The 14,378-nt window shown below is 34.0% G+C and overlaps 1 protein-coding gene across 2 annotated transcripts in view; it reads left to right on the top strand.

Moving 5' to 3' along the window:
* Positions 1-14,378, top strand: part of LOC111502945 (uncharacterized) — a 240,176-nt gene that overhangs the window by 82,170 nt on the left and 143,628 nt on the right. The window lies entirely within an intron of this gene.

The following is a 14,378-nucleotide window of genomic DNA, read 5'->3' on the forward strand; positions in this document are numbered from 1 at the left end:
CACACTATGGCAAAATTTCCAACATGTGTGGGCTATTATTTCTGCAAACTGAAACTCACTTTTCAAGTGTAACTTGATCGTAAAATGAATCGCAAACGTGTTATGATTTCGATATATTTTGAGGTAATAATATTTAATATCTAACGAATAGTCATAAAGAAAATTATTTGCATTGTATTCCGAAAGCTTACGAACCGTTTCGTGATCAATGAACACCGAATGAATTTCGTAATACCTGTTGAAGATCTTGACCTACCTCACTATTTATAAACATTCATATGCTGAAGTTGTAACTTTGCTCCGGTCACCGTACTACGACAAAATGCTTGATGTGCATTTTGAAGATAGTTGGAATAATGAATGGAATTGTGAATACTGAGTGTTTTTGTTTCAGAATATCGAAGCAATTCATGTATTTCGATTCATGGCTTTGAATTATTTCATAACGATTTTTCATATTTGTCTGTATCGTTACTTTGTTATATTCATATGTCTGAGAATTCATTTCACTCCCTGTTATAATGGACTCGTGATCACACCAAACGACATTGTCATAAAAATGAAACTCAGGTTATCTACACATAATGAACTCGTCCGGTATCTATATCAAAGGATGCTATTTTGAAAGGGAATTTCGAAAAAACTACAATACGAAATGAATTTCCAAATATCACACTTGAAATTTAATGACAAATGTCAATAATCTATAATAGTGTCCTGAATAAAATTCAAGATATAAAATGCCACTTTTTGTTATATCGACCCAACGAATCAGAATTTAAAATGACAGACAAACTTATTTCCTTTATTTCTAAAATGTCCTGTTTTTGTCAACTTAGTATCTTTCAATATGATGTTTCTTCATCTCTATAAAATCTGATATATAATTTTTTGTTATTGCACATCTTTGACAACTTTCCCTGTATAAGATAAGTTTTCATTTTCAAAAAAAGATGTGTGTGATATGTATTGTATTTATTTTGGTAGTATATTATAAAGCCATTTATATAAAATATCAACGTTATTGAGACTGCAGCTGAACAAATTTCCTTTGAAATGACCCATACAGAACGGCGTGTTTTTCTTGAATTTTGGAACACACCACGATGAATCTTCAAAGTCTTCCAAATTCATTACGGTTGTGTATATATTGAATAGACGCAGTTTGTCCAACAAATCACTGAATATCGACAAATTCAAGCCTCTATAGATTGAAAAAAATGGAAACTGCTTAGATTTGAAACTCGTTCTGGAAAGGTTGCTATGACGGTTTTGAATGTTGTTGTTGAGATGACTCTGACTGATACTGCACACGTTGATGTATTATTCTGAAATAAATTCGATTTTTCAATAAAAACATACACTGAAATAAATTCGATTTTTTAATAAAAACATACACTAAACAAAATTTTTTGACAACAGAGAGGGTAATGTCTTCCATGAAGTAATTGCTACACATATAATGAAAATAAAAAAATCAAGTGTCATTCAAAATAATGAATTTAAAACACATATTCTGCACGTACTAAGTGAAGGAAATATATTGTATGGAAACACTACTTTATGCGGATCATATCTGTGAGTGAGAATTTTTGACTCGAATGAGAAATATTGTATACACCCAAAAACTCTTTGCCTATAAAACAAAGAAAAAATTGGAAACAGTACTAACCTTAATTTTGTACAATCTCAAATGAAACGACAAGATTCGGTTTCCCAATGTCCATCAACCCTTTGAACACAATAGCGTATTTTCCTGATGAAAATTCTTCTAAGTGAGGACGATACGCCTCCGTCACTCGGTGGGGCAGAAATGATACTTTATCTCCCAAATCTAACAAGACCGCCTCACCAAATTTTCCTTTCACGATTTTGGCAGTGAATATCCTCTGCGGCATCTCCACAGGCAAATCTACTACTTTGATACTTGGCTTTCTCTTCACGATCGAACTTGCATTCAACTTTTGTAAATCCATCTGTGAAAAATAAAAAATGAAAGCTTCATGTTTTGATTGACAATATATGCGAATACTATCTCAAACAAACCACGACATGTAAAACATTTGACTGAAATCATCCAACATATATATATCGAGAAAAATTTTGGAAATCAAATGATTCAACAATTCTCACCAATTTTCAAATAAATTACATTTGAATAAATTCATCTGAGGAAAAAGTCAAACCTAAAACACTTACTTTCAAATAGAATCGGTGCACTTGTCACTGGTATCACTTTCAACGGATGCAACTAACTCATTTCGCCATGCATGACGTATTTATAGTAAAATAAGTGATGACATATTCCAAAATGAAACAAAGAGCCTTTGTTTCGTCGCTTTGAGAACTGCGTATCTCCGGATGTAGATTCGACATTGACAGTGATCAATGTCACTTTGGGTTTGAATATAAAAATTAGTGATGACATATTCTGAAATGAAACAAAAGAAAATCAAAGAGTCTTTGTTAGATGCATATTCAGCGTTGACATTGATCCATGTCACCTTGGATTTGAATAGCGCAACAAACACATGAATTCTGTTTTTTTTCCCCCATTTTATTTGAAATGCTACATGTGATGATACGACTATTATTAGTGAAGATACAACTTTGGGCCCTCTTGGCATCGTCTTCGTTTTTTTTTTCTGTTGATGAATTCTGCATTCGTTTCCCTTTCATTTGATGTGCTGCACGTTGAGATCCAACTATCATCAACAAAGATGTTGCTTAGTGTCACTCTGACATACTGCGCCATCTTTGTTTTTTCTCTGTCGATGAATTTTGCATTTCTTTTCCTTTCATTTGACGTGCTGTACGTGACGATTCGACAATTATTAACGAAAATGTGGCTTTGTGCCCTTCTGACATGTTGCGTCAGATTTGCTTTTTCTCTGAGGATGAATTCTGCATTCGTTTCCCTTTCATTTGATGTGCTGCACGTTGAGATTCAGTTATCATTAATAAAGATGTGAGTTAGTGCCCTTCTGACATGTTGCACCATATTTGTTTTTTCGTTGTCGATGAATTCTGCAATTTTTCTTCTTTCATTTGACATGATGTACGTAACGATCCGAAGTTTTTTCAATGATTCTCTTTGCAATTCTTCCTATGCTGTTTCACGTTAGGCGCTCGATATTATATTTTTCATAGTCTACACATTAAATCATTTAAAATGAGTAGCCACACCGACCTGTTGCGACTAGTATAGCAGAAATAGGTTATGAGGTCCTTTTGGCTTCGTAAAATGATTAACTATGTTTTTTGACATCTAAACGAATCCATTGATGTCAAAATTATCGGAATCGGACGACCGGAAGTAAAAACCGGAAGTGACCTGTTTTTGACGGATTCGAAACCTTCTCACCCTAAGGAATCCAAAAATACCATATGTTTCAGTATACGATGATTATTTCATTTTTTTTGTCAACAAATTATGTGTTTTGAATCAAACTTTTGCAATTACATTACACTCGTAGTTGTTCATAACTCAACAACTTTTAATTTCAAATATGTTCAATGATTTTCTTCAAATGTGCCATTCTTTCTATGCTATTTCACATTAGATGCTCGATATTATACTTTTCATAATCTACAAATGACATCATTTGAAATGAGTACCCACATCGGTCTGTTGCTGCTAGTATAATGAAAATAGGTTATAAGGTCCTTTTGGCTTTGACAAATGATCAATTATGTTTCATGACATCTAAACGAATCCATTGATGTTGAAATCATCGAAATCGGAGGACCGGAAGTGAAAACCGGAAGTGGTCGTTTTTTGATGGATTCGAATCCTTCTCACCCTAAGGAATCCAAATATATCATATGTTTCAGTATCCAATAATTTTTTTCATTTTCTTTGTCAATAAATTCTGCGTTTTGAATCAAGCTTCTGCAATTGGAATAAACTTATAGTTGTTCATAACCCAACATTTTTTAATTACAAGTTTGTTGAATTTGCAATTCTTCCTATGTTATTTCACATTCGGCCTTGGATATTATATTCATTACGCCATATTTGTTTTTTCTCTGTCGACGAATTCTCCATTTCTTATCCTTTCATTTGACATGCCGTATGCTTCGATCTGATCATTATTAGTAAATATACAACTCAGTGCCCTTCTGACAGTTGCGCTATTATTCTTTGTAATAACCCATTCATTATCACACACGCCACCACCTATCACGCTGACTACGTCACTTTCAAGCTTTTAATGTTTTATCACTATTATTATTATTATTCGACCCTCATTCTCCAGTTCAATTTCATCTAGCACAATCAATCGAGCGATATTTGATTTCTCCATTCTGATTGGCTGACCGACACTACTCTGTAACAGAAGTTAGGTTGGGTGTTCCACAAGGTTCCGTTCAAGAGTCTGAAAATTCGCAAAATAATCATTTCCTAATGATGCTAACTTGGTTAGCGAAACGCGTTTAATGATAAATGACTGTCATATTGAAACACGAAAAACCGTTACGACAATAACGATGAAACGGTAACGAATGAACGCACGGAAAACGGTCGAAAACGCAGGAAAAACGATCGAAAACGCACGAAAAACGATCGTAAACGGACGAAAAACGATCGTGAACGCACGAAAAACGATCGAAAACGCACGGAAAACCACGTATTTTGAAATGTCATTGTCGAATACTTCGCTCCCCCATTGCCCTCACGTTGAGTCCACAAAGCTTAACCTCTCGACACTTTTGGATCTCCTCTTTCTCCTGATGATGCTAACTTGGTTAACAAAGATACGTGACTTCCGACATGTTGGAATGCTAGACTTCTGTTGAACCGACATGTTTTTTCTTAAATATATTTTGACGTACCCTGTACACTTCGACGTTATGTTTGTTTTCAATGATGTATTTTGAGACACCCCGTATACAATGACGGATCGCAGATTGTCATATTTTTTCTTAAATCTGATTCATTATTATAAAATATATCATTTTCGCGCTTCCAATTTTCGTCGAGTAGTTCACGATTAATTCCAAAACCGGCAACGCTACATTGCCCCATAAACAATGATTTATTGTACAACTGGCAACGCCGAACCTGCCATGCTGGCATGTATTGACATTTGACAGATGCAGTCTTATGAGTCTAGTGTTTACAGTGTCCTTCTTCAACCAATAGATAGTTCAGCTAGTGACTCATAGATGAATCTGTGTGTTCTATAACTTAATTTTCAAACCGGCAACGCTACATTACTCCATAAACATTGATTTATTGTACAACTGGCAACGCCGAACCTGCCATGCTGGCATGTATTGACATTTGACAGATGTAGTCTTATGAGTCTAGTGTCTACAGTGTCCTTCTTCAACCAATAGATAGTTCAGCTAGTGACTCATAGATGACTCTGTGTGTTCTATAACTTAATTTTCAAACCGGCAACGCTACATTACTCCATAAACATTGATTTATTGTACAACTGGCAACGCCGAACCTGCCATGCTGGCATGTATTGACATTTGACAGATGCAGTCTTATGAGTCTAGTGTCTACGGTGTCCTTCTTCAACCAATAGATAGTTCAGCTAGTGACTCATAGATGACTCTGTGTGTTCTATAACTTAATTTTCAAACCGGCAACGCTACATTACTCCATAAACATTGATTTATTGTACAACTGGCAACGCCGAACCTGCCATGCTGGCATGTATTGACATTTGACAGATGCAGTCTTATGAGTCTAGTGTCTACAGTGTCCTTCTTCAACCAATAGATAGTTCAGCTAGTGACTCATAGATGACTCTGTGTGTTCTATAACTTAATTTTCAAACCGGCAACGCTACATTACTCCTTAAACATTGATTTATTGTACAACTGGCAACACCTGCTTGCACTAGCAACCGGTAAAACCTCAATCTCCATCTCTCTTTGCATCGATTACGTCACACGCGCCTCTCGCTCTTACACACACATACACATCTTTACATGAAATATTAATTATTTCCCAAATCTAAGTATATTTTCCTATCTTCAATATGATAATGACTATTACATTCTACGGAAATCAAAAATAAAAATGCTGTCAAGTATAATGAATGAGTCAATTTCGGTCCCGACAAAACTAACGCTATAAATACCCAACATTCGCAGTTAACTTCAATATCTTACGATGGTGTAGAGGCTAAGGACAATGTCTACGGCGCGGACGACCCAGGTTCGAATCCCATAACTATAAACTTTTTTTATTTAAAATCACGTGACTGGAACGTGACAAGGGGGCCGAGGGGTTAGGTGGGGTACCAAGAAGGCCTGAGCGGTGATGTGGAGTACTAAGGGGGGCCGAGGGCAAGGGGGTCCACGCTCGAATCGCTACGATACTCGTTCCATCCTGCGTCGATTTCGATGACGCTGATAGGTTACCCCCACTCCCATTGCGCCAGAACATACGTTGTTACACTACTTAGCCCAAATTGTGCGAATTGGTTATGGAAATGAAATGGAAAGTAAACAAACAAAAATAATAAGGAATAAAAGTCTCAAAAATAAATATAGATTTCATGATTGTTTAGCGAGTGAAAGCTGGGCATGTCTCTACAACTCAGTAACTTCTACAGAAATTTTTTACGATATATTCAATTACTATTTGATTCATGCTTTCCTAAAATAACAGTTGAAGAAAAAAACAATCGAAACAAACATATTCAACAGTCAAATCCACACATAGTTCAACTCAAAAAAGATATGAAAATATTAAACACTATATTGAATTCCGGTAGTACTAATACTAATGAAACCGCTGCGTACAGAATGATTCTTAAGGAAAAGAAAATGGAGTATGAACATGAACTTTCTCAGCAAAAAAAGAACATTATAATTGATGATATCAGAGAATCAAGTAATAAACCTAAAACCATCTGGAAACATATCAATAATATTACTGGTAAAAAGATTTTAAATAATCAACTCGAGCTTTCTCCAACTGAGTTCAACATTCATTTTTCCACCCAAGCTGATAAAATACTAGAACTTCTGCCCACTTCCAAAAAGTCATTTGAAGATTTCCTTTTACAATCCAACTTAGTTGCACATACCTCACTTACTTTTCTACCAGCTACAGAAAAGGACATTCATGATGTAATCAACTTTGTTAGAAACTCACACGCTACAGATATTTTCGAACACAGCACATTTTTATTTAAAGAGAACATTAAATTTCAATACTATTTTGTGTGATGGGATATTTCCTGACAAATTGAAAATGGCAAAAGTAATACCCCTTCACAAGGGAGGAGACAGAAGAGAGATCAACAATTATCGGGGAATAGCTTCAGTTCCTATAACGGCGAAAATAGTGGAAAAGTATATGTATCTTAAAATCAAGGAATATTTTGAAAGTAATAAACTGTTCACGTAATGCCAGTTTAGGTTTCGTAATGGTAGATCTACATCTGATGCAGTGACGAGATTTGTAGAGTTTGTAACTGAAGGATTTGAGGCCTCTTCGAACTCATTAGCTATTTTTGCGGATCTCAGCAAAGCTTTTGACTGCGTTTGCCATTATACTCTAATAAAAAAGTTAAAATTTTATGGTTTTTCGCACATAGCTATACAATTGATGATCTCATATCTTCAAAACAGATCACAATCAGTGTACTGTAATAACCAAATCAGTGAAAGTCTTCCGGTAAACAACGGAGTTCCCCAAGGTAGTGTGTTGGGACCACTTTTATTTTTAATATATATAAACGACTTACCCGGAAGTATGAATGCCGAAACAACTTTGTTTGCGGATGATGTAACATTCACTGTAAGAATTAGTGATAGATCCTCAGTAATCCAGGAATGGAAAGAAAATAGAATACAGCAATCCACAGAATGGTTCACCGCAAATAAACTGATTCTCAACAAGAATAAAACCAAAACACTTATTTTTGGAAAGAAAAACACATCTGAAGAACACGTTTTGTTTTTAGGACATAACATTGATCTGAGTCTGAGCTGGAAAAATCACATCCAGCAGTTAACTAGCAGATTGTCCAAATCGATATTTGCAATCAGGAGAGTTAAATCAGTTGTGAACTTGGAAGCTGCTCTCTCCGCTTACTATGGAATGTTTCATAGTGCTATGGTTTATGGTATCGTTAACTGGGGATATTCCTGTCACAATACATCAGTATTTACCGTCCAGAAAAGAGCTAGACGAGTATTAGCGGGCATACCAAACACTGAGACTTGTAAACCATGGTATATCAAATTCAAGATCTTGACACTTCCCTCAGCTATAATATATTATAACTTGATTCATGTGAAAACACACAGATATAAGTGCCGGATGAATGGAGATAACCATAACTATTCCACAAGGACCAGATCCCATTTAGCAATTCCTCACAACAGGTTGACATCCAATCATGAACAGTTGATAGGAATTAAATTATTCAATTCCCTTCCACAACCACTGAGAGATGCCCCATTAGCTAAATTTAAACTAGTGCTCAAGCATCACCTCCTTCAAACCGCCTATTATGATATATCTGAATTTCAGTACTCATCATGTTGACTTTTATATATGCCTCAGGTTTACCATTTTTATATGTAATTATTTTTTATTAATGATTATTGTCTGTTAGGTCTATGTTATATTCGTAAGGTAGATATTTATTTACAAGATATGTACATAGTGTGTCTATATATGTTCTATTATTTGACAAATTGTTATTTCATTTTAATTCTTCACTGTGATATTTTATATTTATACATTTTTACTTTTTAAATCTGTTATATGTGACGTATGTATATGCACTTCTGTGTAATGACATGAATAAAATATCTATCTATCTATCTATCTTTCAAGATTATGCCGACTTGCCGCACTGAGGCAGAAATCTTAGCCGGACAAATGCAGAGCGTTGTCATTCTTGACCCACTGCACTGGAGTTTGTTTTCTCTAATCGATACACTGGCCGTGAAAGACTATATTCTTACACTTACACTACTCACTGTCGAACATACATGCATGAAAATTGTATACAACATCAGACGATACTGGAAATGTCTTGAACAAGCTAGAAAAAAAAGAAATACCTACTAGCAGTGTATGAGGGAAATTAGGAACCTATTGAAAATGGGATAGGTCTGATGATCCTAGCAACCACAGATCTGTAAAACCAAAGAGAAAGCTGAATGACTAGATATAATAAGAACGTCAACAAGTGAATATTCAAGTAAATTTCAGTTTTATCAACTTTTCATGATGTGCGCCCTGAAAGTGTTAAAAACGGATAGTGTATTTATATTTTTTTTGCTATGAATAGCTGGTTTGATTGGGTAACGTGGATTCCCAATACCCTTCTGAGAGTTTCACAAAAAAAAGACACACTATTAAATCATCAGCAAGTTGATTATACGTCTGTATTTTACAATTGAAGTATGCATTTATGTGAGCAATTAGCCCGCGTCAGTAAATTTAAAATCCACTCTCTTGGTAAATTAAAATTTACACAATTTTCATAGTATATAATACTTTTAAATCCAATTATTAATCAATTTGAATTTCATTCTTGTGAAAAATACTGCACTAAAGCACCTGCTTGAAGAATACATTTCATAAAGACTGACAAAATCGAATTTCAAAATAGCGGGAGGCACACGAATGTTTTTTTTATTTGTAATTGACAGGAACATCAAAAAACTTATTATTTAATTAATTATCTGACAATGGTGAAATTTTTATTGGAACATCCATTATTGATATTTATAATTTAGGATCTTTAATAATATATTGCAATAACTAGTTGAGATTCTTGAGTTTACTGGTATATTGAAGCGACATTGAAAATTTTTCATGTATATTTCAATTACATATTTTTTGTATTTATATTTCAGTACTCAACAATCATCACAGGGATCACAAAATATTATCATTATTGATGTTTCACATCTGTCAGACGTCCCGTGACGGCTCAAAGAATTTTCATCTATAGAAACTAATTAGTTTTCTAATTGAATGAAAGAAATGTTTCTGCAATCATGCATCTAAACTATTTTGACTAATTCAAGAAATACTTCATTGTGAAATTTTCACTACACTTCTTATTACCTGTTTGATGACTATCAACTTGACTTAACTCGATTCCAATTTGAACACCAGAAAACAAATCTAACGAACAAACTCATTTCAGTTGCCTACTTCGAAATGTGAAAATAAATTCAGTAAGGGAGAATTTGGTTTGGCCTTTCACTTTATGTTCTAAATTTGTTTTCAAAAATTCCAAAAGGTTGGGTTTGAAACCTTTCTTTTTTAAATAAACAGGTCATAGTTATGATCAAATTCGTGCCCCTCTGCCAAAAATGGATTGGGAAGGTGAAATTGGTTTTCTAATTCAAAAAACTACCGCTGTGCTCCTTTTTTCTTTTGAAAAAACTTCTTTCCGTTTGGCCAATATGAAGTTTTGGGTAAGGACCACACGTCAACTTGTATACTCCTTTCTTTATTCTTTAATGTTACTCAATAAAATGCTCAAAATATTATTTGTTTTGCAAACCACGTCCAAAATTTTATTTTTCAAAAATGAGAGATATTTTTGTTAGGTTGACCAAAATTAGTATTCATCCTATGATGCTCACTATCATTTCTTGGAGTTGAATTGACCTGGTTTATTGTTTGTTTTCGTAGTATTTTGGAAAAAATGTAGTCAATAATATCTATTTCCTAACAGTTTTTGACAGAATTTTTTTTTAATGAAACTCGGATCTCTATGAAAATTATTCAATAGTCTGTAAATCATGTTATTGCTATTATGGATGAATTAAAAAATTATGTAGGATAATGACTGTGAGAGATTGCAAAATTATGTTCATTATCAATTTGAATGATTTTGGTTGGAATAAGTTCTCGTAGTTTTCGAAAATTCCCCTTTTCCATTCTGCCGATAAATTTCATGATATTAAGTAAAATCAAATGCATATAAAAAATATGAATAAAATCAAAATTTCCAGATAAATCCATATTTTAAATTTCTTATAATACTATTCTGAAAATTCAATAGAAAATCAATAGCAAATAAATGATTTCAATTTCAATGCCAACTTCAACTATCCAAACATTGAACCAATGAAACAAATTCAAACATTCCTTAGGAAATTTCCTGAAAATTTTCTGATTTCCTCACTTATGGTATGTCGGCATTGTTCCATTTTGAAAGCTGGTCAGTGGTTTTTGTGTTCCAATCAGTTTGTAATTGCAATCATAATAATACATTCTCAAATTTGACGTCACAATAAAAACCGAACCGAAAAAACGCTGGAAATTGAATATATCTTGGTTTTATTTCGCGATATTGAAAAAAAATCATCTTGGCATATAAATTTAATCGTGTTTTAGTTTTGTTTTTCTTATTAAAATTAATTCATTTGGCTGTTCAGAGAGTTGAAATCAATTTGAATCGATAATAATGCAAAAAACTCAATTCACTTGTCAACTGAATCCATTATCCACAAAAAGATAAGCCGTCATATAAGTAGTTCAACGAATTGAAACAAATTGAGTACTAATGCATGTCTATTTGTATACCGTACGAGTAATAGCCAAATTCAATTAAGTTCCAAATCCTGCTGGCCTACAAATTTTTAATGGAAAACATGACACATGCATCCTTTTCGTCAGATGAGTATAGAGATACATCAATTATGTTTCAATGGACGTATAATTGTACATTCAATAAGAAAGCAAATGAAAATTTTTTATCAGAATAATATTTTAGGATTTGAAGTGATTTGCATAAAAGTTTGAGCCATTTAGTGGATTGCACAAAATTGGACACACATTCTAATTCAAAAACTACAATATTTCAATACTATATAATCATTAAGGTTTTCTATTTTTCCCCCTTTGTTAGCCTCCGGCTAATGTCAATGTCGTTGGACAAAGTAATTAGGTTATTTGAAGTTTTTGAATCGTTTCATCATTAGTGATGATGATTTGATGATAATATAATTTACTATGCTATGAGATGAACCACGGTTATAAAGCTTAAGTGGCATAGTACAGTACCTAATATTTGGAGACAGTTTTTGGACGAACATTTTCCAATGCGTTGGATCGTCAGAAGGGGTCCAGTGGAGTGGCCAGCTAGATTACCTGATCTCACACTGATGGACTTCAATCTGTGGGGACACCTGAAATCGAAAGTGTACTCTACTAAGCCTACAAATCTAGAAGACCTGCGACAGATAATGGTTCGGGAATGCCGATTTCTGACTCCGGACATCTTCAATAATGTGAGGAACGCTTTCGAAAGTAGACTGTACTATTCTATGCAACTAGACGGATGTCATTTTGAACACTTTATCCGTTGAATGTGTTGCCATTGATATTACTTTTGTTGATTTCCTCAATAAAATGAGCGACAGCGAATTTTCTGTTTTTTCTTAAATAAAACATTTAATTTCTCAATGGGGAATGAATCAATTTCGAAAAAATTACAGATGAAATAGAGGGACAAAAGACCTGTCAAATGATGTATCACTCGACCCCCCATGCCATATGTAAAAATATGGGGGTAGTTGCTGACCGCAGGGGGGTGACGTTTCGGGTATGATTTTCATATCAGAATTAGTCCCCCTAGAAATAAAAATTGACATGTTCTTTGATTTTTTTTTATTACACATCCGTTTCTGACTTACAGGGGGGTCAAGTTTTCGTGAGAAAGCCTTTTATAATGTACAGCCTAAAATAATTTTGATTGATTGGGGATTCGAATGGAAGAATAAAATCTTACTATTAAAACCTTATTGAATATGACTAATTTCAAATTGCATCATAACATTTTCAGAATCAAAACATTTTCATTAGTTTGTGTCAGAGCCCAACAGCGTTGCATTCACAAACCTTGACACCCTTATTTATTTTTTATAGGTCGGATAGTGGATTTTTGGTATTAAATCATTCTCATTTATGATTTTCGATGATTAAGACGAAAAAAATCACAGATGTGAACCAGTTATGTCTGGTATTGAAGCAATATAATAATTTAATACATAATGTAATAAAATATAATGAAGAAAAGAGAAATGAAACTTTCTATGCTTTTTAACACTTTTGTTTGTAACTAACGTTACTGCAGTTTCGTCCTATACGGACTTTTTCAAACTTATACAATAAAGTTCATTGTATAAGTTTGAAAATGTCCGTATAATCATACAATAAACTTATACAATAAAGTTTATTGTATAAGTTTAAAAATGTCCATATAGGACGAAAAAGCAGTAACGTTAGTTACAAATAATTCATTATATTTTATTACATTATATATTGAATTATTTATTATCAATTATCAATTTAATAAAATATAACGTAATATAATATAATAATGTAAAGAAAGGTTAGTTATTAATAAAATGTTTTATTGACTATTTTGTGTATGTACATATATTATAGGTACCACAAGCCAAATGTTACTTTTGTAGAAATAAACAGTAATACTAATAATGTACATCCACAAAATTAGAATCATCATTTTTGAGCCACGTTTCTCAAAATAAAAGAATATCACGTGCTTGTTGGTTAGATTTTCATTATAGTGCCAACAATGTTTAACGCACACTGAACACTGACCGTCTGTACGACGAGAGAGAAAGAGCCTGCCTCCCGGTGACGTATGCGTGAGAGGAAGGGAAGCCAGACAAACTGGCGCGGTTTGATCTCCATCAAAAAGTTATCACTCCAATAAATGTTTGAATGGGTAAACCCTTGCTGATAAAAGTTAGTATTATTAGCACTGATCCAAATTTCAACTGATGTCTTAGACATGATATTTCAAGTTGCGGGGGGGGATTTTGTAGTAATTCAATGAAACATATACCTTTAATGCACTTTGATGTAATGAATTTATTGCAGAGTGAAGCAGACTGTTGGTTGACACTAGAAGTCACAGCATTCTGGAAATGACATCTGACTTTATGCCTCCAATCGTCCACTACGAACTGCCTTATAAAGTACTGTTCCCGAGTAGAGAGGAGTGGATCCTTCGGGAGAAGAAAATATTAAGAGCAGATAGTTGTTGGTTCACAAATCGATCAGAAACACCTTCTGGTTCCGGTGCAGGTGTTTTCAGTCATAGACCCAGGACAGAGATATCGACCTGTCTAGGAACCTATGCGACTATATTTCAAGCAGAAATTTACGCTACTGAATTGTGTGCGGAGAGATTGGAAGAATCCAACCTCACACACAAGTCAACAAGAAAATTCTCGGACAGTCAAGTGGCGTTGAAAGCTCTTGGCTTCTACCAAGAAACGTCTAAATTGGTAGCAAATTGCCAAAACCGACTCTCCTCAATAGGAAGACTTAACAGATTGTCTCTGGTCTGGATTCCTGGCCATACTGGCCTGGAAGGCAATGAGGCTGCTGACTA

This window comes from Leptinotarsa decemlineata, unplaced genomic scaffold, assembly GCF_025532065.1.
Source record: "Leptinotarsa decemlineata unplaced genomic scaffold, Ldec_3_MD MMD2_tig00026354_RagTag_RagTag, whole genome shotgun sequence".
NCBI lineage: Eukaryota > Metazoa > Arthropoda > Insecta > Coleoptera > Chrysomelidae > Leptinotarsa > Leptinotarsa decemlineata.